This window comes from Protobothrops mucrosquamatus, unplaced genomic scaffold (assembly GCF_001527695.2).
Source record: "Protobothrops mucrosquamatus isolate PMUCROS unplaced genomic scaffold, P.Mucros_1.0 scaffold181, whole genome shotgun sequence".
Taxonomy (NCBI): domain Eukaryota; kingdom Metazoa; phylum Chordata; class Lepidosauria; order Squamata; family Viperidae; genus Protobothrops; species Protobothrops mucrosquamatus.
In genome coordinates this window covers 745447-773273 of record NW_015386540.1, presented here as the reverse complement: position 1 = coordinate 773273, position 27827 = coordinate 745447, and the positions used below count along the sequence as shown (strand labels likewise).

Here is a 27827-nt window from a genome sequence, read left to right as displayed (position 1 = left end):
AATCTGAGTTTTGGAAGAGATGTTATCATTAGCCCTGTTGGTTAATAGCAAAATACAAGAGTTTAAAGCATTTTGAACGGGCTGACTTCAGTATAATTTTAAAAGGCTGCAGATTTGGTTATGAATTGCTTTCATAAAATAGGATTCTCTTTGATTTATTGCAGTTATCTGTGAGATATGAAGCTATATATTAAATTATAAGCATGGTACATAATTATGATTCTGACCTCCTGGGAACAATGTAATCACTTTTTATCATTTTGTGTGCTAAGTGTACACTAAAAATTCCACAACTATAGCATATGACACCAAATCTAACATGGAAACAACAGGGGTAACTTTTTAATTATTATTTTGTGTTGCTTTTTAATTAATAACATAAAAGTGAAAGAAATATGACAAAGAAAATAGGCTAGTATAAAAAATCATTCCAGCAGTAAAAAATTACAATTTTACATATACTTATCCAATGTATAATAATATTATTATATATTATTCTAATCCATATGTTTCTCTTCTATAATTAACATATTTTAACCTACGGTATTATGATTTAAATGAGCTCCATAGTTCATTATACTTATCCAAACAAAGTCTATGTCTATAGGCAATCAGCTCTTAGGGGCAAGTGTAATCAGTTAACAATATGGGTTAACTTAAATATTATAGAGAGAGCCAGTTTGGTATAGTGGTTAAGGCATTATGAATTCTAGTTCTTAAAAAGCCAATTGGGTGGCCTTGGGCTAGTCACTTTCTCTCAGTCCTAGGAAGGAGGCAATGGCAAAACACTTCTGAAAAACCTTGCCAAGAGGAGTGCAGGGACTTGTCGAGGCATTTTCCAAGAATTGGACACAATTGAATGGAAGAAAAAGAAGCAAACTTCCAATATATTGTTGAGGCTTCTATGCAAGTGTAATGTATCCTGTGGAAACCAGATACCATGATTAGAAATCCTAGTCCTCATGTTTCCTGAATGCATATACAGTATATGCCCAGGATGATTGAAAGACTTCTCTGCTTTCCACGTTATGTTTAAAAAAGAATGTGGAGAAACTTGTGTCCTGAATATTGTGGGTTTTGGAATGTCTGGGCCATAAAGAGTTAAGATCGATTTCATTTTGAATTAAATTGGAGTTTGTAGGGTCCAAAGCAGATGCATGGGCTAGGAGAATTGCACAAATTTGAATAAACAAACTACCCATTGTTAGAACTGTCCACATCCTTGGCCTCAACTATAGTAATAGATTGCAGCTCAGTGATATGAATGTCAGGAAAAGATGTATTAGTATTAGAAAATTTGCAAAAGAATCTGTCAGAGGAATTGTAATGGTCCTATTTGGTTGGATATGTTGTTAATCCTGACAAGAGCTGACTGATCCTATCATTACTGTGAGGTGATAAATTTTGAGTAGAAAACAGTTGGCACCCTGAAAGGTCTAGTAGGGTAATTTCAAGTTGCCTTAGAGCAAACAAGTAGCAATCAGCATGGAAAGTGTCTAGATTTTTATGGCATAATAAATAAATGATCAGTTGAGATAAATTTAAGTAGAGCAACTGAGCATTTTAGCAGTTTAGATTAATTTCAATTTTGTTAATATATTAAGTTTGAGTCAGATTTAACAAACTTGCTGCTTCATTGAAGAAGAAATAACTCCTCCGGCAAGAAATTAGTTATTGATCTATTAGCAATATACACGCTGTCACCTCGGAAAATGTTCAGTGATGATTATTTCTAAATCACATCATCCCATCTAGCTAAGTTATGTACGATCTGCTCTTTTATATACCAAATGTTTCCCTATTAGTACTTTATCTTATTTACCTATTTATTTTCAATATTGCAATGCTGTCAGTATTGGCATTGTGTTATATTTGTTCAGCAACCTTAAGGAACAGCAACTTACCTCTTAAATCATTTTTATGCTATCTTTTAGGAACAGATTTTACAAGCATTTTATTTTTTTAAAAAAATTAATGTGATGCAGTTTTTAAAGCCAAGCCAAGTCAACAAAAGAGTTGTACAACATTACCAACACTTAGTAATAATGACAGCAAAACAAAAAGAATGCAAACTCTGAAAACAAAATATTCTAAAAGCAAGACAAAGAATTATCTTGAATCATGAAAGCTATTCCTTAGAACTATGTCTTTTTTATAGTTTGTTGCAGAGTCAGACAGATGTTCAGACTGTATTTGGCATTTTTATTCACCTATCGAGTCCTTCCGAAAGACCTGGGATAGGCCAAGTTGTTGTTGTTCTTCTTCTTGTTATTATAATTAGCTTCATAGTCAGTCAGATGTTTACACTGGATTTGGTGTTCTCCACCTACCAAATACTTTCCAAGGACCTGGAATAGGCAGATGTTGTTTTTTAATAATATAAGAGGTAATGTTGCAGGATGCGAACTGTTCCAAATAAAGCTGCCTTTAACAATTGACTGATGGTGATTTTGTCAGTGCTGATGGTGTTCCAGATGTTTGGGAATTACACCCAAGGCACCTATTATTGTTGGTACTACCTTTGCTTTCTTTTTGCCACAATCGTTCTATTTCCAAGTCTTTATATTTTGTGGTTTTCCCCATCTCTTCCTCTTCTATTCTGCTGTCTCCAGGTACTGCCACATCCAACATCGAGACATTTTTGTCTTTCTTATCGATAATTGTCAAGTCTGGGATGTTATGTGGCAGATGCCTGTCTGTTTGAATTCTAAAGTCCCAGAGCACTTTAGCTTCCTCATTTTCTATTACTTTCTCTATTTTGTAGTCCCACCACTTCTTTTCTGCAGGCAAATAATACTTCTTGTAGATATTCCAGTGCACTGTTGTTGCTACTCTGTCACTGTTGTTTATGGTTAGTCTGTGCAGTCTTTTTGCAGCAGCTCACTAGTGGTTCACCATTGTGGTTATTTCTTCAGTTGGATGAGGAGAGCACATCTTTCTCCTTCTGTCCTAGCTACTTTTTACAAAGGCATAGTTGAAAGCATTTTAAACAAATTGCATCACAATCTGGTTTGGGGGCAGCAGTGCCTCAGATAGAAAGTCCATACAGAGAATGGTAAGGACAGCCGAGAAGATCATAGGAAGCTCTCTCCCTGATATTCAGGATGCTGCTTTATAAGCACTATGTGCTTAGAGCTCGAAGCATTGTTAGAGACCCCACACACCCACTTTACAGTCTGTTTCTGTTGCTCCCCTCTGGAAGGAGGCTTCAAAGTATTTCTAGCAGGACTACCCAATTCTCTAAGAGCTTTGTTCCCTATGCCATCCGTCTGGTAAACTCGCAAAATTAGTTTTTCTTGCCATGCGCATGTATACATAACCTGAACTATTCTGTTGTTTCTCTGTGTCATATAATATATGTGGGTATATGCATAATTCCGTGTTTTATTTATTTTTCTCATATTTATGTAGTATATATAGGAGGTGGTGACCCTTTGAGAGCTGAATGCAATGAAATTTCATTTTAATGTATGCCGATTAGTGTACATTCAAAGTGTCAATAAAGTTATTATTCTATTCTATTCTATTCTATTCTATTCTATTCTATTCTATTCTATTCTATTCTATTCTATTCTATTCCTTCTCTTTTTTCTTCTTGTTCAGTTATATGTTGTGCCAGTGTCAAAATACAGGGATGCATATATATGCATATACCGTATTTTCCGGCGTATAAGACGACTTTCTAAACCCTGAAAATCTTCTCAAAAGTCGGGGGTCGTCTTATACGCCCAGTCATCTTATACACCGGAAAATACAGGTATTCTATTTTATTCCTTTACACATGTGGTTTGGCATATTACTCATCAAGTTTTCTCTCCCCCCCCCTTCTCTCTCGCTCAAACTCTATATTTTAACTGGAAAAGTTGGGAGTCGTCTTATACGCCCAGTCGTCTTATACGCCGGAAAATACGGTATATTCCCTGTCACAAATAACAAACTGGTGGAAATTTGCTACTTGATTCTAACTTGACCATTTGCATTAGCCATTAACATTTATATCCATTTATATAAAGAGCCTTCCCAGATTAATTATCACTAAGAATGGGGAATTGAAGCACCCTGTTCTTTAAGGTACTGCCAAGTATTTGGAATATCAGGCTGCATCTTAGAATTGTATATCTTTTTTTTTTTAAAAAAAAAAAACTCTTTAAAGAAGTTTTTCAACAGAATTAAAATCAGAAAGTCCTTAATAGATTTCCAGTCAGTAATATGCATATATTAGTATAGTTATTGATATTTCTATAATCAAACCAATTAATTTTGCCATCTTTGCTAATTCTGTCATTTTTACCTACCAATCCTTCCATGTGGGTATTTCAGAATCTCTCCATTTTGCACATATAATAGTCTTGCAATAGTAATTATATATAAAAATAATCTTCCATGATCATTCTTATTGACTGCCCATCAATCCCAGCAAGAGAAGTTATGGTTTCAGTTTGATGTTGATTGAATTTTCAGAGCTCTTTGTATCAAAGAATGCCAAAATATTTGGCTTTTTTACGAGTCCACCAGGCATGATAAAATGTCACTTAATGTTGTCCTACATTAATTTCCAACATAAATTTGTACCTTTATGTCGAAAGCTCCTAGCCCATTTTATCATACATCTTTTACTTTATTCTTTTTCCATTTCAAATAGCAATAAAAGTTTATACATTTTAGCAATTATATATTCATCATTGTAAATAGTTCAGCTTCAAATTCTTTCTTCTCATGCCCTTTATCTACTTTAAATCTTTCTCTTAATTGTGCATACAAAAACCATTGACAACTAAATCCCTCTGCAGTCAGCTGTTCTCTTTCCATTTTATATTCTCCGTGTTCCTGTTCCTGTTCCTGTATTGCTGCCATGTGCAAGATGGCAGTATGTGGTATATAACATTCACACAAATACTAAAAGTTCTGCCATTGTTAAAATGAACTTAATGATGATACCAAATTATAGTTGGATGATGTACATGGACCTTCAAAGACCTTAATATTCAAATGGGAAGAACCATAGAATTATAGAATGTAAGGTTGAAAAGTATCTTGGAAATCATTTAGTACAATTCCCTTCCAATGCAGGAAAACATTTATAAAGCATCCCTATGTATTTCCAGGGACCACTGAAGCAGATGAGGGGAAAAAATATGACTACTTTAATGAGTTGCAAATGAGGTTGCAAATGAATTGCAAAGAGAGAGAGGGGGGGGAGGGAGGGAGGGGAGAGAGAGAGAGAGAGAGAGAGAGAGAGAGAGAGAGATCTCCCAGGTTCAAAGTCTGTCTATCAGAGAGACATGGATCCTATGTTTTGCCAAACAAATAGGTCTCTGAGTCTTTGCCAAGTAGAGTAGCTTATAAGGCTCACTGAGTGCTTTACAGATTCATCCATGTTCTTCCACTGGCTAATTAGGTAGGTAGGAAAAACATACAGAATAGCAAAATTGTGCTGGTTACTAATAATGATGCCGGGTTAAAGATCTTTAGCCTGCATCATTAATAGCCAGATCTTCCTTTGGGAAAACTTTAAATCCCCCCTACAAATTATCATGTTGTAGCAGTCCTGACTAGATTTTTTTAAAGAAAAGCTTTAGTTCCACTTCTTCATTAAACAGCCCTTAAGAAGAAGAAAAAGATTCTTGTACTGCTTTGTTTACATTAACTTCTATATCTGTGAGGACTATACACCTAGGAACAAGCCCTTCCCTCCCTCCCTCCCTCCCTCAGATATGCTAGAATAAAACTCATTTAACTTGCCCATTTAATAACCAATTTAATAAAAAATGATTTATATTTTTAAGACTATTTGCATGTCTGTTATCAGTTATTGTATTTTGAACATTTATCCTTTGCAGTTTTTTTTGTTTATTTTTCATGATGAAACTTTTCTGTCCATTTTTTCTTTTGATGTTGTTTTATGGTAATATTGCAGCTTCACAAAGTATTATGAGAAAATGATCATTGCATAGATAATCATTGAACTCAGTATTCCTACATTATTCTTCTATCATGAGGAATGTAGCATCATTCAGGGCAGTTGAGACACATAGACCTACATACAAAGCAAGCAGGTTACACTTAATTAACCTGAATTTTTTTTTGACAAATCCAATATAGCACCTTAGGTTTTTTTGTTTGTTTGTTTGTTTGCAAGGGATAAGCAACAAAAAGCAGTGGCAGAGATTAAAATACTTAAGATGCCATAGTGGGCAATGGATAGAATGCAGGAATGAAGGTTTTTCAAAAAAGAAATTAATTGGCCTTGTATAAAAAGGAAGGTTACCTTTCAGCTTCCCCATTGCTACATGCAAGTCTGATCTGCAAATCGGTGTTGTCTTCATTTGCTTTTTCCCAGGCTATGGCAGGGGTGTCAAATTCGCAACATCACGTGACGTGTCATGATGTATCGTGACTTTTTTTCCATTGCCGGCAATGGGGTGGGCATGACCCATCCAGCCCACGGGTCGGCAGTTTGACACCCCTACTCTATGGTCTCAGCATTGCTTCCTATAGATCTTAGAACCTCATTCCTTTTCACAACTTGCTTCTAGTCAAATGATGGGAAGGGGTTGGAGACAGATGGCTTGAAGACGTATTAAAAGAACTTGGAAGACTGCATTGATTATTCTTGCAAAAATAAAAATTCCTCTCATACATTCAGACAACGATATTTTGGGGAATAATTGTTTCGCCCTGTTGGGGACAGCTATATCTGCTGCTATACCTGCTGTCATTTTGTGATTGGTTGATTTCACCAAATTTCAGTACTCTCAAAATAGCCCCTTGGTTCTACAATTCCTAGTTTACTGTTATGTCTCCCAGCCAACTGATTGTAGATTTGTATTCTGTGCACATAGGACAGTGTGGCTTTGACAATGAAGCATTGTCCTATTCTGTCCTATTTCATTGTGTCACTTATAGATGTGTCTCAGTATCCCTTATGTGCACTGTTCCATATACAATAAGGAGCAAAGCCGAGCGGTATATGGAGATCTTATATAGAAGATATATACATTAAACATGTATTGATAGGCCATGTGTTGCATAAGCATGTTTTAGGCTAAGCATTACTGTTTGGGCCTTGTAGCATTACTGTTTTATCCCACATAACACCCTTAAATATTTTAGAAATGGGTGCCTTGTATGTTTGAGTGTGTATAAAAGGAAGATTCCCTTGACTGAAATTAAATTTCTGACAATTATATTGGCACATGCATATAGCATTTGTACGCAACATTACAGAAATAGTTTATGGTTGCCTTTTTGGGGGATTTTTTTCCCCACTATCCAGGCTAGCCTGCAGCCCTAGAATTTCCTAATGGTCACTCCAGCAATCGCTAACTAGGCCCGATCCTTCTTAGCTTTTCTCAAAATCAGCTGAGGTCGGTTAAATTCTGCCATCTGCTGTGATGCTTACATTTGTATCTGTATCTATTTATATTGCTGTTTGGAAACATAACAGAACAATAATACAGTAATTAACCGGAATCTGATAAGAGGGATGGTATGATGTGTAGGTGGTTCCAGGGTGAGATGGGTTGATGTTCAAGCTTTTCTGGGTGTGGTTTGAATATACCTTAAAGAAGCAAATATGAAGCTTAAAAACAGTTTTTGATCCAACTGTGTCACATCATTTTGAGTAGATCCTTAAATTACAACCTTTTCTAAGTGAAAAGGTGTCAGTGATTCCTGAAAAGAATCCTTCTTCCATATTTCAATTTTCAGTTTCCCTTGGAACCTCCATGCAATTCAATATAAGATGGTTTAAGTTCAGATGGCTCAAATGTAAGATGGCTCAGGCTAAGAAATTGAACCAGATTTCCTACCACATTTATTCTGATTACCAGCCTATTCACTAGAAAACCCTGTTCAAAGATTAAGGCTTCTGTTTAAACTCTTAAAGCAAGACTTCAGTCTGAAGAGATGCTCCCTGTTTCATGTGTGATGTAACTTCATTTATCAGCTCTGTTTAGGTGACACTTCAGTTCCTTAATTACTGTTTGCTTCTCTCTTTATTCAGTTTCCAGCCATTGTTTCTTGTCCTGCCCTCTGGTGCTTTGGAGAATAGTTTGATGCCCTCTTCTTTGTGGCAGCCCCTCAAGTACTGGAATACTGCTATCATGTTTCCCATTTCTTCTTTTCTTTAGACTAGCCAAACCCAAGTCCTGCAGCCGTTCTTCATAAGTTTTAGTCTCCAGGCCTTGGATCATCTTAGTTGCTCTTCTCTGAACTTTTTCCAAGGTCTCAACATCTTTCTTGTAGTATGGTGACCAAAATTGGTTGCAGTATTCCAGGTGTGGTCTCACTAGGGTTTTATAAAGTGGTACTAATTCTTTATGTGATCTTGATTCTATGCCTCTGTTTCCAGGATTCTATTAGCTTTTTTGGCTGCTGCTGCACATTGCTAGCTCATAGTCAAGTGATCGTCCACTAGGACTTCAAAGTCCCTCTCACAGTTGCTGTTTTTGAGCCAGGTCTCACGTAATCTGTACTTGTACCTTTGATTTTTCCGCCTAAATGTAAAACTTTGCTTTTATCCACATTAAAATTCATTTTGTTGGATAGGGCCCATTGTTCAAGTTGTCAAGATCTTTTTGCATCCTGAGCTTGTCTTCTGGGGTGTTGGCTATTCCTGCCAGTTTAGTGTCATCTGCAAATTTGATGAGCGTACTTGATGTTGAGGAGGGGCTGATGTGGAGATGACAAAGAGAACACTATCACACATGTAAATAGAACTGAGGTTTTGGTATTAGAATATGAATTATTTCTTTCAACTGTATGCAGTTTATTTTAGGATTTATATTACAAAAAAATTTTCTGGGGCTGTGCATTTAGAGAGTTCTTAAAAATACCACAAAAATAGGTTATTAATCTGGATTTGTAATCTGAACTGCTATGCTCACTTCTGCTCCAGAATAAGTTTCAAAAATTTTTGGGTTTTTAATAATTTGGCTCTATTCCAGAAAATGGCTTCATTTCTGTTGAATTCTCACATGGATTAGAGTACTATCAGTATAATAGAAAGGAATGGGAGAAAGCCCTCCCTTTCTCCAAGAAAGGCATCAGTTCAGCTCAAAGTGAGGTTTAAATTGCAAACATTTTGTGCACATCTGTACAAGTCTCTGTGTTCATCTGCGGATAACTCTTGTTCGGAATAGTGTCGGGGGAATGTGCAGTTGCTAAGTACTGCTATATTTGTTCTCCCTGGGCTAGTTCTTTTAGAGCATTCTGTGTGCTATTTTCCAGTGTTTAATTGCTTATATGTAGGAGAAATAAACAAATAAAGTTACAAATATACGCTTTTGAGTCTAAAACAATGGGTGTGCAGTTTGATAATGGCCAATTTTGCAATGGGCCTCATGAAAATCCTCTGAAAAGAGTTACATGTTTCATATGGGAAAAGCAACAAGCTTTAAAACAACAAAAATGATAGATATTAAAGAACTCAATACAGCACATTCAGTGTGTGTGTTTATATCCACCTTATATCTGCTTTTCCCAACTTAGTGCCTTTGTCTTGTCCAGTATGGCTAACTGCAGAAATTGAACATGATCAGCCTAGAGAAGAATTTTTATATTTTCTACATTTGTTCAAAAATAAAAGAACCCAGGAAAACAAGATCTAGAATGCCAAAAGATGCTGAAAATAAAATATTTATTTTATTAATCACATTGTACTTTATGAATGCTGATACTGACAGTTGGGGTGTAAGAGAATAGGATTTTAACATGGATCTGCTTTTTTATAATCAGGTTTAGGATTTGTTTTCAAGTGGCATTTAAAATTTATGATATTGTATTTACTACAGTAAGTGAAATGAGTCGGAAGAAAAGCTTTTCTTTTTTCTTTTTTTGTTACCAATATTATAATTAGCGGTCTGATTTTTGTAAATGCCAATCTAAGAATTGCTTGCTGTTTGATATAATGTAGAGTCTTTCAGATGTATTTTTAAAAAGCTTGTTTTAAATTCTGTTGAAACAGTGAAAAGATTGTAATTGCATTGAGTCCTATTTAACTTCTCCTGTTCACATAGTTCTAATGTTATCTAAAAATTAAATGGGGGGGGGGAGTCCCATGATGGAAAGTTCCTTCATTAAAATAATCTCCCAAATGTAGAAAATTAACAAATCAGAGAAAGTGATTTGAAACTAATCCTATTTATACCAGAGTTTTCTACTTAATAGATTCTCATGATCACAATGAGGAATGTTCAGTCACATTAAGTGCCATCTTCAGTTGGAAAAAAATGTAGGGTGATATTGTTTGAAATAGTAAGCATAAAACGTGTTTTTGTTTAAAAATGGGAGTACTATGCTATTTATTTACTTCTTTTACTGGACTTATATGCTGCTCCAATCAATATATGGATTTGTGTGTTATAACTTAGGATAGTTTAGAATACATGAAGGATTCCTTCTGCAGCAATAAAATGAATGAAATTGAGTTTCCATTAGATATCATGTTTCCCTGTTTCTGACACAAGGCTGTGCTAACTGTTTGACAGGGTGCTGCGGACAGGATACTCTGCTGATAGTTTCAGGGGAAACATCTTCAGTGTATACACATGTATTTATTGGTGACTTCAGAAAGTCAATAGCCCTGCTGAGCCTTTGGGAGGATGTAGCCTCTTCAGCACTTTGAGACTTGTGGCATTGGCCCCAAAAGGAGTACTAGTTATAAAATATGGACACTGCAAAAAAAAATGATCTGCTATTCAAAGAAGTAGTAGCCAAAACTACTATGGACTATGATTATCAAAAGGCATCTGCAAGCAGCAGCTGAGAGCTCAGTGGCTGAGATGGAGCTCAGCTTCCTACCTTTCTTTTACCTTAGTTTAACTTAGAAGCTAGCTGTTGCATGCATGCCATTTCTAATTTAATATTTCCTGCAATGTCCTGGACAATGCTACATCATAATGTTGAGGGAATAGGAACACATCCTTGCCACATACACCATCTGCTTCTAAAAATGGAAGTTATACCACACAGCCAGTTTCTGGGGATCAGCCATTACCTTCAAATGTAGGGTAATATGTGTTGCTTGAATGGAGTTATGTATTGGAATTAACATGTTAATTAGCTGGCTATTTCTTGTGTTTTTATAAGGTCCATTCATTATTGCCATTGCTTATTATTCAAGTGTGCCACTCTGCTTATGCTAATTTTAAAATTATTCCTGCATTTTTATTATTTTTTTGCTTTAATAACTATTTATGATTCCTAGAAAAATACACCTAATTAATACCTAGGCACAGTGCTGCAATTAGATGTTAATCAGATTTGATTTCTAGAGTAATGCACCAGCAATCTCCTAATCTCCTGAGTTATGACTTGATGAAAACTTGATTATCCTAGTTATGAAGTTCATGATTCTGAAAGATTCCCCTGTCCCTCCAAGCTCAGCTCAGGGCCCTTTGCAGTTTATATTTCGCTTCACTTCTTACTTTCAGTAGGGATAAATTACTTCAAAATGAGATTTAATCATGGTAGAAAGAAAGTTAAGCACAAACTTAAAATAAAGGACTGCAGTAACTGGCACATATTGACCTGAGTGAATTATCTTTAAATTCAGCAAAGGATGTTTTTATTATTATTAAACTAAGGGTGGCAGTCTGACCAATTATATTCCCTCCATGTGCCTTATAACGGAAAGAGATGATTAGGAAAAGTTGGAGTAGTTTATGACTTTTAACCTAGAAGCTTGTAGATTTCTGGCATTTGGGGAGTACAAAGGAAGCTTTTTCAGCTCTGGGTTGAAAAGGAGCACAGTTTTAAAATAAATATTTACTGCTGTGAGTATTATTCAAGGTTTTTCCATAGAGGAATGTACTAGATTATCATTGGTTTGACTAATCTCCATTCCTACTCTCCCTATTTTGTGTCATTGTTTCAGGGATAACTAAACTTAGGGCCAATTTAAACTGTAAGCATAAATAAAATGGTAATGTCAGACCTGCCCCAATCTGGCCCCTTAGGAAAGAAAGCCTTCGGTTCCATTTGGTTAATTGTACCACTTTATATGAAACTTTCACCTTGTTTTCTTTCATATAGATATATGAATATCTTACTACAACTAGTTTTAGTTGTAGTTTTATCTTACCATGACTAGTTTTATCTTACCATGTCTGTTTTTCATGTACAAGGAATCTGCTGTCTACCCCTAAGGATGCATTGAAGGATGGAATAGTGTCCCTTAAAATTTATATCATACTAGCTGTACCCGGCCACGCGTTGCTGTGGCTCAGTCTGGTTAAATGGTAGCGTGTGTTGCTTTTACGTCCAACAGATGGCGCTGTTTTTCAAAAAAGCATGTTTTTACCTGTCACAGGTGTGACATCTATATAATAGTAGGTATGTAAAAACATGCATGTATTTGAATGCAACATTGTGTCAAAATTTCAAAGCAATCGGTGAAGAACTTTCAGAGATTTAAGATTTTGAACAAACGAACATTTACATTTTTATTTTTATAGATTATTTAGGATCTTTCCACATTTCCTTAAGCATCAGATGTTCCCCACAATTAAGTAAAGGTCATTTAATTTGACAGACTGCAGGTCTGATCTGATTTGACATACCTTCTGTTTCTCATTAGCCTATTGATTGGTCCATGTTATTTAACTACAAATAAATGTCACATTCCATGAGGACTTCAGCCCTTTAGGATCGATTTCCAATGGTGGTAACTAGTAACCATTGGGATATGGGTGTTTTGCCATTTCTCTTTTTATTTGCTATAGGTACATATCAGAGAATGACAAGTTAAAATGTACATAGCAAAATAAGAGTGTGCATTTCTTCCAAAAGTTTCTGATTTTTATTCTTTGGGCGTAGGAGAATGTTAATTTGTCTAACTTTTCTGGTCTCATTATCCACCCCTAGCAAAGCTCTTGAAATAAAGTGAGGGATTGATTTATAGGTGGGAGAGTGTTTGAAGGGCCATAAGAAAGCAGGAGTGGTCAGCCTTATAATAGAGTAACTTCCAGTTAATGGTATCTTTTCCCAGTGGACAGTGTGTTTTTAGTAGCTCATTGTGAAGGACTCCTTGAAGGGATGATCTTCTAGGCAAGATGCTAGGCAAGAAAGTGATTTTACATGCACACACATACACATTGACACACTTCAAAAGAGCACACTTGGACAATCATTTATAAGGCATTTTGTTCACAAAAGACCTAGTGTTTTAAGCTCTAAGCCTGAAATGCCATGTAGAATAATTCACCAGGTCTATGAATAAAACATTTCTTATTGAAGGATCCCTTTTACAATATACAATTTCCTTTGATAAGCCTCTCCTGAGGATTCAATGTATGTATGTATGATGCTCTTGTCTCAAATGTATTACGAGTTAAAAGCATTGTAGCTTAACTGTTGCTGGATACTCTGCAGCACCTTCTCTATTTTTTTTTACCCCCTTTCCCTCATCCTCTGACCTAATTATGTATATATGTGCTTGTGTGCATATTTGGGTCTTGCTGACATGTATCATGGGGCTTGTGCTTATCTTACTGTATTGTTATTAATTTGCATCTTGCCCTTCAACTTTTGAAGCTACAGCTCCTTGTTCATTTTTATTTTAAAGTCAAGGTCCATTTACTGTTTATTATTTTTAGCTTTCAAGTATTGTATATGATTCATGATTCTATTGGACCTATTTTAACTATCAGGCCTTTGTCAATGCTTCTGTACAATGAAAGGTAGGGGGCTGGGATGTTGGTGATGTAATCAAAAGGCTCCAGTATAGAATAATGAGGGCAGGTGAGATTTTTCCAAGGGGGAAAAAAAATAGAGAAATTGCCTTTACAAAGGAAACAGGCAGAAGCACCCACAGGATCAGAGGTTTTTGTCAAAATGATGAAAGCACTGTTACATCTGAGGTACAGTATGTTTGTCCTTTTTGTACATAAATGCAATATGAATATGAGATGGGTGGCATAGATATTTAATAATAAATTTTAAAAATCCCTTCTTTCATCTGTCTAATATATATATTCATTTATTTAACAAATATACCTTTCCGTCATATCTAGGAATGAGTGAAAAATTTATCCCATCCAAATTTGCTTCTCTAAGGCTGTACCTAATTTCTGAAATCTACTCTATAGTTCAGATACATAGTTCAGATTTTAAAACAACAAAAGTAAAATTAATATTTGAAGGGAAAATGTAAAGTTATATTGTATGGTTATGGTACAATGAAAAGAAGTACACAAATATTTTTAAAAATCTAGAAAAAGCATCTGAAAACTATGTATACTTTTTCACAAGACATTCTTTATAAAACCAGAAAATAAACCTGAAAAGAAAAGGAAAATTATGTTGACAGATTCAACCATCCCCATTCTTCAGCAAATGGTGGCTGTTGACAGCAGATGCTGAAAGCTGTGGATGAATTAGATTGTCAGAATTTGTTTGACTCAGATTCTTATTTTTGCAGTCTGAACTTCATTTTTTGTTATTTTGTATCATTTAGTTTTGTGTGTTTCTTTTAGTATATACAGTTTTGTAGGCACTTTTTCAAATATGTATTTGCAAGCAAAATGTATATAATATATTGCTATACATTTTTTTCATTGATATAACCATTTGGTGTCCACTTTTCTTTATTATATGCATTTGAATCATATTCTGTTTGAAAGACCACGTTGTAAAAGTTTGAAAAGTGCGCATAACTTATGTAGCCATGAGATGTCTAAAGTTTTGATAGGTTTGGATAGGTTTGCTCCAGGGAGCCTGACAAATAGTGTGTTTCAATATTGTCTATTGTCTGGCACAACCATGTCAGTATGATTTAATAGACAGAATATTAGACTTAAAATGTAGAGCAGTCAACCCAAAGAATTTCATCAAATCACTTAAGTCTTAGGATATATTGGGTGTGGGAGGAAGAGAGATTCAAGCTCAAAAGTAAGCTTTTGAGCTAAGTGAACAAATAAAAACTATCCTGTATGCTAACTGTTCATAAAAAGAGAGCCAAAATCACTCTTGTTTCCTCATCTATTTTAGTGGGGTGGTGGTGATGCGCTTTCCTGTAGCCTATATTTTTACCCTAAGAATCTCACATAAAGGAGCAACACATGATAATATCTGATCATTTTGTGTGTGATCTTAGGAAAATATATCAATAAGTAATCACTACTATAAGTATTTCCTCTCACACTTGCAAAAATATCCCTTCAGTTTTGTTTCTTACAAATCAAGGACACATTTACAATCAATTATTAGTAACCTGGGTTTACCAGTGATCTGGTACAGTTTAAGACAGCCATTTATGTTTCTATGTAATTCAGCCATAAGTAAAGAAGAAGAAGATTCTTATAATGTCAGCAGTCATAATATTCTGAAAAACATTGTCCATTCTAGTGATAATAATGTTATGATTCTGACAGGAAGGATTTTAAAAGCAAGCAACAAACTTGGGAAGAATTCTTAGAGTAGTGCTGCTCCTGAGATTTTGTTTGGACAAAAGGTAATAGAATATATTATAGTGTTGTGTTTCTCAACCTTGGCAACTTCAAGGTATATGGACTTCAATTTCCAGAATTTCCTAATCAGCAGGTTGATTGAAGAATTCTGGGATTTTGAGTCCACATATCTTAGCATTTCTAAGTTGAAACTCTCTGACTCCCTGTCCATACATACATTTATCTGAGCAGTCATTTATTTCATTTCCAAGAAAGATTCATTTACTAGTTTTTTCTTTAATTCATCACTTATGCCAAAAATATTACAGTGAATTAAATAAGGGCCTCTCATTATCACATGAAATCAAACTATATTCTTTGCAGAATGAGATGTACTGGGAATATCCCACCTTCTCAAAAGTGTTAAATTGGATCTTTAATAATAATTAATAATAATATTTCAGATTATGTTCTTAGAATTTGCACAAGATTTTCTGATAAAGGCTTGTTTGGGGGGCTGAAATGAGAACAAGGGTTTGGAATAAATGGTTCAGATATTGATCAGGTTCTATACAAATAGAACTTCTTCATTGGCTGATGTTTTATAAACAATATTTACTTCAGGGACATTTGTCTGTGCAAATAGCATTAATTTGAATATATATATATATATATATATATATATATATATATATATATATATATATATATATACATACATACATACATACATACATACATATATATTCATTATAGTATTGTAACATATTTTAAATTATATATTTGGGTATATATTAGAAGAGTTAGTATATATTACCACAAGGATGTGATCTTCCCAGGTTACAATTACAGTAAAGATAGAAGTCAAGGAGTAGTACTAATGCAATTTGTGTTCAAATTTAGCAGTAGCAGAAAGCTGTGAAAAGCAGACAGTAGTTCAGAATTTGTAACAAGAAATCAGAATTATGGGAACAGTTGACAATGCTGCAAGAGAGAGTAGATTCTTACATGGATTCACAATCATAATTCAGACCTAATTTGGCAGTTTACAGTGAAACCATAAGCATGCACTCTAGAAGCTGAAAGCCTTAAAGGGTCTGCATGTTTACCCTAGCGATCTGACTCTGGTAGGTAGAATATTTAATTCACTGTTAAAGGATAAGGGGAAAGAAGTATTCAAGTTGTCTGGAAGACAGGAGACCTCAGAAGGGGATTCATTCAACCTATGTCATCAGGTGTTAATCTACCAGGTCAAGGTATAATGTTATTCAAAACCTAAAAAGCTTCACTGCTTTTTAAAAATGGAAATTATGGCTGTTGAACTCCAACATATTTAAGGGACATTAGGTGTGAGAATATTGTCATATTTTTGAATGTGTTAAGTATAGTTAAACTTTATAAGAATTATTTTAAAACTACATAATGAGATTTTTAAAATTGTACTAGAATTTCTTATAAAACCCCCACAAATTTAGGTCTTGTTCTTCATGAAGAAGTTCTGAAGGATTTGGCATAATGTCCATGAAGTCTAGATAGGATTTGCCATAATTCTTGTCATGTGAAAAGGTATACACATAAATGGGGAATTGATTCATTGGAATTAGGCAATTAATTCCTAATATGGTTTGCTTACTGTAGATAACATCCAAAAGAATCAATATTTTGCTCCAGTGTTGGATGCCCTTTTCTGTATCAATTACAAGAGGAATTGATTATTTGAGAGATTCTCTTGTTTTCCACTAAATCTCATCTAAAACAAAGTGTGATATTCTCAGGCAAAATGTGGAATGTAGAGAAAATAATTGGTCTTTATGAGTAGTTTAGTACAGAACTGTACTAGGATGATAGCACAGTCAATTAAACAGTGAGATGAAGGGCATATACGTTTGATAAATAAATTTCCTTATTTTTCTGAACCTAATGTTGCTTACTTATGGGAAAATTTGTACAGTCACCATAAATTCAGATTTAGATTAAACAGCTGAAAAAATGTAATTGTGAAGTTATGTGGGATAAATTTGACCTTGTAAATCTTGAGGAATGGGGCAGGATTTTCGCAGCATCAACTTTGCCAGGAGAAAGCTTCAGTCTTTTTTCCTAAACTTATCCATTAGCACCCAACATAATCTGAGCAACTTTGCCCTCCTGGTATCTAAAGAATCCTCATACAGCCACTTTAAGTGTTTCTCTTGCCCAATAGGGTCCAGCTCACTTTAAAGAGGACCACTGTGTAGCACTCTGAAAACACAGTAAGACTGGAGAGAAATGTTATATCTCTCTGCTCTTTTCTCTGTGGCATAGACCTGAACATGGTCTCTTTCTGAGTTTGGTTGGGAACATTCCTTATTTTACACAAATGGAATGCTAGGGAAACTTTATGCCCCTCTGGGGTCAGGAAGACAGGAAGGGCATTCAGGAGAAATTTCTTCTGTTATTAATTATACAGATTTTTGCCCTTAATTAATTGAATTTCATTTTCAATTTAATTTATAATAGTAAAATTGGCAGATTTTGGAGAAAGAAATTAAATAAGGGTGTCAGGTTTCACACCAACTGTAGATATAAATTTTAATTCTCCTTTATTCAGGAATTGTCTTAGTTAACAAAAGACCCCTAAACATGATTCAGCAAGACTAGCTCTTTATGCAGACAGGAATGAATTATATACTATACACCTAAAAGATGGAACCGCATCTACATGGAGGGAAGTGTGTAGTGGGGTGCCCCAGGGCTCTGTTCTGGGTCCAGTGCTCTTCAACATCTTCATCAATGATCTGGATGAGGGGATAGATGGGGAACTCATCAAATTTGTAGATGCCACCAAGCTGGCAGGAATAGCCAACACTCCAGAAGACAGGCTTAGGATACAGGAGGATCTGGACAGACTAGAACACTGGGCGCTATCTAACAAAATGAAATTCAATGGTGAAAAAAGTAAGGTTCTACATTTAGGCAAGAAAAAACAAAAGCACAGGTATAGTATAGGTGGTACCTTGCTCAATAGTAGTAACTGTGAGAGGGACCTCGGAGTCCTAGTGGACAATCACCTAAATATGAGCCAGCAGTGTGCTGCAGCTGCCAAAAAAGCCAACACAGTGCTAGGCTGCATTAACAGAGGGATAGAATCACGTGAAGTATTAATATCACTTTACAATGCCTTGGTAAGGCCACACTTGGAATACTGCATCCAGTTTTGGTCACCAGGATGTAAAAAAAGATGTTGAGACTCTAGAAAGAGTACAGAGAAGAGCAACAAAGATGATTAGGGGACTGGAGGCTAAAACATATAAGGAACGGCTGCTGGAATTGGGTATATCTAGTTTAACGAAGAGAAGGACGAGGGAGGATATGATAGCAGTGTTCCAATATCTCAGGGGCTGCCACAAAGAAGAGGGAATCAAGCTATTTTCCAAAGCGCCTGAAGGCAGGACAAGAAGCAACGGGTGGAAACTAACCAAAGAGAGAAGCAACCTAGAACTAAGGAGAAACTTCCTGACAGTTAGAACAATTAACCAGTGGAACAACCTGCCTCCAGATGCAGTAAATGCTCCAACACTGGAAATTTTTAAGAAGAAACTGGACAGGTATTTGTCCAAAATGGTATAGGGTTTCCTGCCTGAGCAGGGGGTTGGACTAGATGATCTCCAAGGTCCCTTCCAATTTTATCATTATTATTATTATGGATCATCGCACAGTCAGCCAGATGTTCAGACTGGATTTGGCCTTTTGTCTACCTATCGAGTCCTTACCAAGGACCTGGGATAGGCAGATGTGGATGTTTGATGGTATTACAGATATCGTTGCAGGATGGAAGCAGTTCCTAGTAAGGCCGCCTTTTGCAATTGACTAATGGCGAATTTGTCAATGCCAATGGTGTTCAAGTGGTGCTCAAGTTGTTTTGGGATTGCACCCAAGGCGCCTATTACTATTGGTACTATCCTTGCCTGCTTTTGCCACAGTCTTTCTATTTCTATTTGTAGGTCTTTGTATTTTGTTATCTTCTCCAGTTCTTTCTCATCTATTCTGCTGTCTCCAGGCACTGCCACATCCACTATCCAGACTTTTTTGTCTTTCTTATCGACAATTGTTAAGTCCAGGGTGTTATGTTGCAGGTGCTTGTCTGTTTGAATTTTGAAGTCCCAGAGCAGTTTAATTTTATCATTTTCTATGACTTTCTCTATTTTATGATCCCACCAGTTCTTGCTTACAGGTAAATGATATTTCTTGCAGATCTTCCAATGCACCATTGTTGCTACTTTGTCATGGTGCTGCTTGTAGTCAGTCTGTGCGATCTTCTTGCAGCAGCTTACCAGGTGGTCCACTGTTTCTTCAGCTTCTTTGCATAGGCGGCACTGTCTGTTGCTGTCTTCTCAATTTTGACTTTGTATGCATTTGTCCTTAAGGCTTGGTCTTGTGCAGCCAGAATTAGTCCCTCTGTCTCTTTCTTCAATTTTCCTGCTCTTAGCCATTGCCAGGTCTTGCTATTATCTGCTTTCCCAGCTATTTTTTTAATGTACTGGCCATGCAGTGCTTTGTCTTCCCATGCCTCTATTCTGTTCTTCATTTGGTCTTTCTTGTAGGCCAGTTTGGTTTCTCCAGTAGTCAGTAAGCCTTCCTGATATACTCATTTCAGTGCATCTTCATCACTGTCCTTCAAATATTTTTCCAAAGCTATTTTTTCTTCTTCAACCATCTGATGTACTTGCAGCATTCCACGCCCACCTATTTGCTTTGGTATTATTATTATTATTATTATTATTATTATTATTATTATTATTATTATTATTATTATCATCATCATCATCATCATCATCATCATCATCATCATCATCATTTGTGTATGCAGAGGTCAAAATCTATATATAGGCCTGTTTTCCCAGTTTGAAATTCTTGGCTCTTTCTCCCTGCATTTTCAAGTGAATTGATTCTTTGGAATTCTATTAATGGCCTTGGAAAATACCTGACCTGTATTAAAATAATGTTTCTTTCATTATTTCATTATATTCATTTCCATTCATGGCAATGGTCTGTTCCTGCCTTGTCATCTTCATTCCTTATATCAGCTTTGTTAATTCTCAATTTTGCTTATCCAAGGATCAACTTTCTATTGTTCTGTAATTCGGCTAAGAATTCCAAGGCATTGGTTAAAATGACAACTAAATTATATGATAGATTAATTATGTTGGTGGATATATTTCTGTTTGTTTTAGCAAAGTGGAAGTGAGAAGTGGTGGAATCCATTTGGGTGGACACATGTAAAGCATATGTCACAAATCATTTGATTTTCACATTTGTTTGCTATACATGAGGGCTTGAAAAAGAAAATGGAAAATTAGGTGACTCTATGAATTGACATGCTCTAGAATATACCCAGATTAGAACAGAGTATTTTCCAAGGAGACTCAAAGAACAGTCTATGTTGTTTCTTGCCAAGTTGTTTTGTGAAGTTGTGGGTGCTCCATCATTGGAGGCTTTTAAGAAAAGACTGGGCAGCCACTTGTCTAGAATGGTATAGGGTCTGCTGCTTGAGTGGAGGGTTGAACTAGAAGACCTCCAAGGTCCCTTCCAACTCTGTTATTCTGTAAATGTAGGGCCAATCATTTTCTAAAAGCCTTTCTTTTATCTTTGGAGTCTGTGATAACTCCAAGTAGAATGAAGATCTCAGGACACATTCTGTTTCTCCTATTCCACCTCCCAAATCTGCATCTTGGAACATTGGACAACTGAAATCTTATACAAGTTCACTTTACTAGTGTAAAGACACTGCTATTTGATGTTATCTTTGATTTTTGAGGGCTTTGTGGCAGCTGTCTGTATTTGTGTCAGAAACACCTACAAAACTAACTGAAGGGTGCTTCTGGTTTGAAAGGATTTGCCGGTGACAACACTGTTGCCCAGGGGACTCCTGATTACCAAAAGTAATGCAATCTTTGGGGAGGGTCCTTTCATGTCCCCTTCTGTGACAGCTAGGGATCCATTACATACTGTTTTTTCTGCATATAGCAGTGGTATTTGTGTCATCTGTTTCATGAAGCTTTAGCATTATAATTGTATAAGATTAGGTAAGGCTGCTTTGCTAGTACAGGTATTTAAATTTCAGTATTAATTTCTTTTCCTTTTTTGTCTTCCCATTTGGAGAAATAGATTGCTTTTGTTTTCTGATCCATGACTTTTATAAAAGAGTATAATTTTGAGTTGATTTATTTCATGTGTGGCATTACAGATGTTTAAGCAACTCCCTCGCTTAAATTATATGGGATTATCACTTGTGCCCTCCAACCTTTTTCTCACAGTGTTTTCTGTCTTTTTCCAAGACTACAACTAATGAGGGGATGAGTAGACACACAACAGCTGTGGAAACAGTATGTCTTCTTATTTATTGATGAAGAATCTCAGGAGGTGGTAGTGTCTCAAACAGAGAAGTAATGTACCTGGAGTCAGCACTGGAAAAAGAAAAAAATAGGATCACTTGTATTATGTTCTCTGGCTAGAAGGAGCCGTATTTGAATGATTGTAGTTGTCAAACTCAAAAGCATCTTCTGGAGGAGCTTTTCCCAATCTGCCCCCTCCAGATATTGCCATAATTCTGAGACAGAAACTACAGTCCAAACTTATTATCTGGGAAAGCTGTTTTAGGGGATATTTTGGTGTCTTGTTCCATTAAACAATACATTACTGTGGCTGCTAATTTTTACTCATGGGGCCTTTAACAATCATGATACTTGTTTAAAGGCTAATTGCCTCAAGTATGTTATAATTCCTGAAACTTAATATTTTGTGTCCATGTCCGGTCAATGGTTTGGAATGGTTTGGAACTATCATAGTTTCATTTCCTTAGCATCATTGCAAAATAATTTTATTCCAGCAATGGACAAGGTCACAACCTAGCACAAGCAATTCTAATCAATCTCTCCTCAAACACATTCTCCATTCTGTAAGAGGGGATTTCATAATTCAGTACTATTGAAAAGAATATTTGGGTTGAAATTTTTCTGGAATTGTGAGAAGAGCTGTAGCTCAGTAATAGAATATGTTTTAATGCAGAAAGTTTTTTCATAGAACCTACATATAAGAATCAGGTGAAGGGTTAAAACACTGCCTGAGGTCTTTGTGAGTTGTTTCTAAGTAGTTTGAATACACAATATTGAATTAGATGGACAAAGGGCTTGACTGTGTATAGGCCATCATTGTATGCAAAATACAGTTCAAAGTCGAGGTGATTGCCTATATAGTGCTACAAGACCACCTGTTTTGCATAGAGCTGACCTGCCCAGTACTTTTCAGTTTGTTTTTTTAGTTTTGCTATGAGACAGTTTGCCCCCAGAGATCCAGCTGGCTCCCTCCCTCTTAGTTTTTACAAAAGTAGTAAAAACTATACTGTGCAGAAAATGTTTAATTTATAAGGTTGTTTGAAAGGAATATTGAAGTATTACACCTTATGGGTAAATAAAACTACCAAAATACCTGCAGAGCAGATGATATATAAATAATGTTACATACATATATGTGTACATTTATACAAAAGCTAGTTTTTTATATCATTATTAAAGGCCCTATGACTAGAAGCCAGCTGATGTAAGTTCTAGTCCTACTTTCTGGAAGTCAACTGGGTGACTTTATTTAGAAACTCTACATGGCCACCTATCTTAAATAAATGACTTCTAGATAGCCAGCTATATACATGTGTCTTTTTTTATGAAATTCTTAGTTTATTTTTATTGGATTATTTTAATTTTGTTTGATTATTTGATTATTTACCAAAGGAAAAAAGAAAGAAAGTTAAAACTGTTCAATGATCAAAGTTAAAATAATCCAATAAAAATAAATGAAGACACCATATAACAATTTTACAAAATAGACACATGTATTTTGGGGTCCTCTAAAAGTACAACCTAACACCTGGGAAAAATCCATAATGGCCTTCTAGAAAACCAAGAGGGATGATGCCCTCCAAATCTTGGGTGGGGTGGAGGCTATTTCATAAGGCAGGCACTGTGGCAGTGAAAGCCTGACACTCTTTAATAGAAGGGACTAGAGCATGTCCACCTCCAGATCTTGTGGAAGAGACAGAAATCCTCAGAGGTAGGTGGTACGCAAATTCAGATCCATTTTTATATTTCTGTTCTCTGTAAAAGAAAAAAAAATCCATGCTTTGGAAAAAAAATATAGATGCCAATTGTCTGTGGAGATTCTCAGTCATCCAGGTCATAGTTGTCCCAAAGGTGATTTTTCCAAAAGGCAACTGGACTTCCTTGTTTTTTTTTCCTTTGAAAATGTTTCTCTTCTCATCCAAGAAGCTTCTTCAGATCAGAAGTGAAGAAGCTTTTGGATGAGAAGTGAAATGTTTTCAAATGGGAAAAAAAAAAACAAGAAAGTCCAGTTGCCTTTTAGAAAAAAATACTTTTGGGACCTAAATGCCAATTACTCAGCAGCATGTAGAGAACAATCATGACACAGTAACTTTGTTGGGTTTATACAATCTTCTATATTTCATCTTTTACGATGCTCCGAGAAACAACTAAGGCTCATCATAATAAACATTACTCAGCATAATGGTAGATATTACCTGATAAAAGAGGTAATTGTTAACAGATTTAAAGGGCTTGCTACAATCCTCTCTTTTGACATTTTCCCCATGTAGCTATAAGCCTCTTATAAGCCAAAGAGGTGAAGGAGAACAGCAACTCTTCAGAGGACTGCCAAATAAATCTACAATTAGGGTTTTAGCAAATGACTAAAAACCTATCCAGTGCATAAAACCCAGCTTCTAAGTAGCTCAGAATGATATATAATTCAAAATGGCAAAAGTCTTAAAAGTCCCTTCCTTCCTTCCTTCCTTCCTTCCTTCCTTCCTTCCTTCCTTCCTTCCTTCCTTCCTTCCTCTGGATAGAACATATAGATTTTTGAAATAACTTCTGAAGAAAGTCTCTTGTTCTGCTCCTCTTCTCTTTTTGATTGCCTCTCCACTTTTTTACAATAAGAAATATTGATCGATTGTAAAAGTGGTATGTTTGTAATTATAAATGGGCCTGAAAATAACTCAATAACTCAAGCAATGTGGAAAAAAACAAAACAAGCACACAAAACAAGAATCAAAAAATAATTCAAAAAAGTCAGTGTTCTAACTCTTATTTAGGACTGGATGCATGTTAACCATGTTACTGGTTAACAAGATTTGAACTTGTTTCACCCTCTAATTTATTTACTGTTATTTACTGAGCTACTGTTAGCTCAGTGTTGATGTATTAGTGCTTGGAGGAGTATAGTGGAATCAACCAACAGGCCTTGGTTTGATATATTGATGTCTGATAGGGATCAACATGTTCAAAGAGCATGAAGGGATAGCAAGTGATGTATGAATATATGATAATGATGATGAAATGCATCATTGGTTGTAAAATCTTCGTAATAAATGAATGAATGTATTTAAACTATTTCACACAAATAGTTGTCCTGATCAAAAAGTGCATAGGAAATGTGGGGTTCCCACTATAATTCTCTTTTTCACGTATCAAACAGCAGTCATCTTCATAGGGCTATTACATGACCATAATCAAGAATGAAGCAGGCAAACTGTTCTTACCAAGAAGATGATTTTGCATGCCTTCCTGAATTGCTTGTTCACAACTGTAGTTGACCAAGGGTTCATCAGAGTTGTTATTTGTGATGGGTGGGAATTCTTGCTTTCTCAAGTGTTTTAAAAGTCAGAATAGATAGAATACATGGATATCTGTGATAGGAAAAGCCTTCACATCTGAATATATTCCATGTACTGTATCTCTTTTCACACAGTTTGAGAATTTGGAAGCTCTGCCCCCTTAGGCTTTTCCCTTGCATATGTCCAAATTAATTACTGGTATATTTCAACATTTTGTATATTGCACTTTAAATCAGACATATGGATAAACAACTGTCATCAGATTGTTCCAGCATGTAAAACTTAAGGGACTGCATAGGTGTGGTCCTCTCTTTATCCCTCTAATATCAAGAATACGTTGAGCTGAAAGAAGTAACTGGTCAAAACTAAACAGTGAGTTCCCGGGTGAAAGGACAGTTTGAAGCTGGTGCTGTCCTTTTCCAGAATTACAATGCCACAACTGGCTCTAGAAACTTTGCTTAATTGTGCATCTAACACAGCCCTGAGTTAAATCTTCAGCTAGCTTCTCTTAATAGACAATATTAATGTATACCATTACAATGATATATGGGCCTGTTGCTTTTTTTTCTTCAGTAGTTTATATGATCATCAAGTAAGGACTTATTAGACTGCCCACATGCATGTGTCAAGAAAATGGTGAGCGGAATCTTCATTGCTGTTACTGAAGCAAAGAAAATTCCAGCAACTACCTGGCTTTTACAAGGAGTATTTATAATAATGATAAAAGTGGATATAACTGGAATTCTTTGAGCCATATCATATTAGCCTATAATATTAGAATTCATATTTTCCCTCCCAGTAGGAATTAATTGTAACTCAGTATGCTACTTAAATTGTTTTAGTCCATCACAAAACAATCAGATATTAATTTTCTTTTCAAATACTAAGTGTGGCATCTTCCTCTTTCTGTTGCATAAAAGTACATTGATGCATCATTCACAAAAAGAAACCCAAAGAACAATAAAAGTATAACTGGGCTAATGGTTAGAGAGCTGTAAAAAACACAATTCAAGGGTGAAAAAAAGAGCAAAAACATTAATCAGATAATGTATAAATAATACCATTTTGCACTCAACAGTTTTCTCCTAGTACTTCCAGTCATGTTGGAGTAACACTTTTCTTATTTCAATCCACCAGGACCAGCAGCCATTAAGATATGGGGAAAATGATGTGATAACAGTAAATGTTCTGCTATTGTGTAAATAAATTGTAATAAAGCTGCAAACAAATGGACAGGGAAGTAGGAGGAACATAGTGAGATAAGATCACATTGAAGAAATTGAAAGCCCAGGAAGAAAACTATAGTAATGATGACAGGAGCATAGCAGACACAAAATTGCTAAGGTTTTGTTCTCAATTCAATGAAAAAAGATGGAAATGTTTTATAGATATTCCCTACATATACACAGTACCTGCCTTGGCAATATCCAGAATGTATATAAAATACTCTTGGACTCAATCAGAAGGATTGAGCACCTTTTCCAACTAACACATTTTATTAAAGGGTATAAGCTTTCAGCTCCTGAATTTTTGCCACCAGAGACTAATATGGCTCTCCTCCTATAATGTCTATGTGTAAATTTTACTTAGAATAAAGAAAGCATAAAGAGGAAATCGATTAACTTAAGCTTGCCACCAAGAATTTATTATTATATATGTAATTCAACAGATAAATTTCCTTACTGGGGGATCAGTCAACAAATAAAACTGGATATATTTTTTTTATCCTTTGTACCTTATCTACCACAGTTTCTATTGCTACTAAGGATTACCCATTCTGAAACTGAAATGTAATTTTAGCAGGGTGAGAGGATTACAAAGTAAATTAGCAATCTGAATTTACTTGGTCAGTTTGGATTTTATTTTATTTTTGATTGTATTGTATCCCAAGATCTGAAATTGTTCTTCAGAAATGTGCTAGATAAGCAGACAAAAATCTCTTGACTTTTAACATATTGTGAGAATGCCACAGAAAGCCTCAGTGGCCTTATCATTTTGATTTGAATGTCAACTTTTCTATATGAAACCTGTGAATAATCTTTTATGATGGAAACACTTACTAAACTGTCTGATACCAGTTGATGACAGATTTATATAAAGAAAATAAAAAGGAGAGAGTTATCTTTGTTATCCATCTCTTTATGATTAATTTCCTTGGCTGTCTCTTTTAAAATATAAGTTATAATATTGCAGGAAGAATAAATATAAAGCTGCTGACCAGTTAGTGCTGTATGGTAGGATTCTGATATTTTATATAAGGACCCACAATTTGCAGAACAATTTGCTAGGTGGGTTTTCTTGTCTGACAGACAACTGCATCTAAATCTGGTTTATATCAACAGCATTCACTAGCACAGGGGTCTTCAAACTTGGCCCTTTTATGACTTGTGGACTTCAGCTCCCAGAATTCCTCAGCCAGGCACACTGGCTGAGGAATTCTGGGAGTTGAAGTCCACAAGTCATAAAAAGGGCCAAGTTTGAAGACCCCTGCACTAGCATTTCTATTCTTTTCCAGCCTTGCAAATTATCCTTGCTAATACCATGTCCGCTTGCTGTTTCATGCAGTACTTTTTCTTCTTTAATTTCCTCACCTTTTTGAAGTTACCACCAATGCCATGCAGCCTTGACTTTCTTGGTTTTACCCTATCCTGTCAACTGTGTCACTTTTCCATGTTTGTTTTACAGTTCTGTCCTCCAGCATTCTCTCTAATGACAACACTGGCTCAAAGTAATTCTTTGGCATTGGTCACTCACTTTTGTTTTCAATCCATATTCATTCA

At 35.5% G+C, this 27827-nt stretch overlaps 1 protein-coding gene across 18 annotated transcripts in view; it reads left to right on the top strand.

Moving 5' to 3' along the window:
* The window catches only part of NRXN1 (neurexin 1), an 846948-nt gene that overhangs the window by 614961 nt on the left and 204160 nt on the right, over positions 1 to 27827 (top strand). The gene's annotated exons all lie outside the window — the stretch shown is intronic.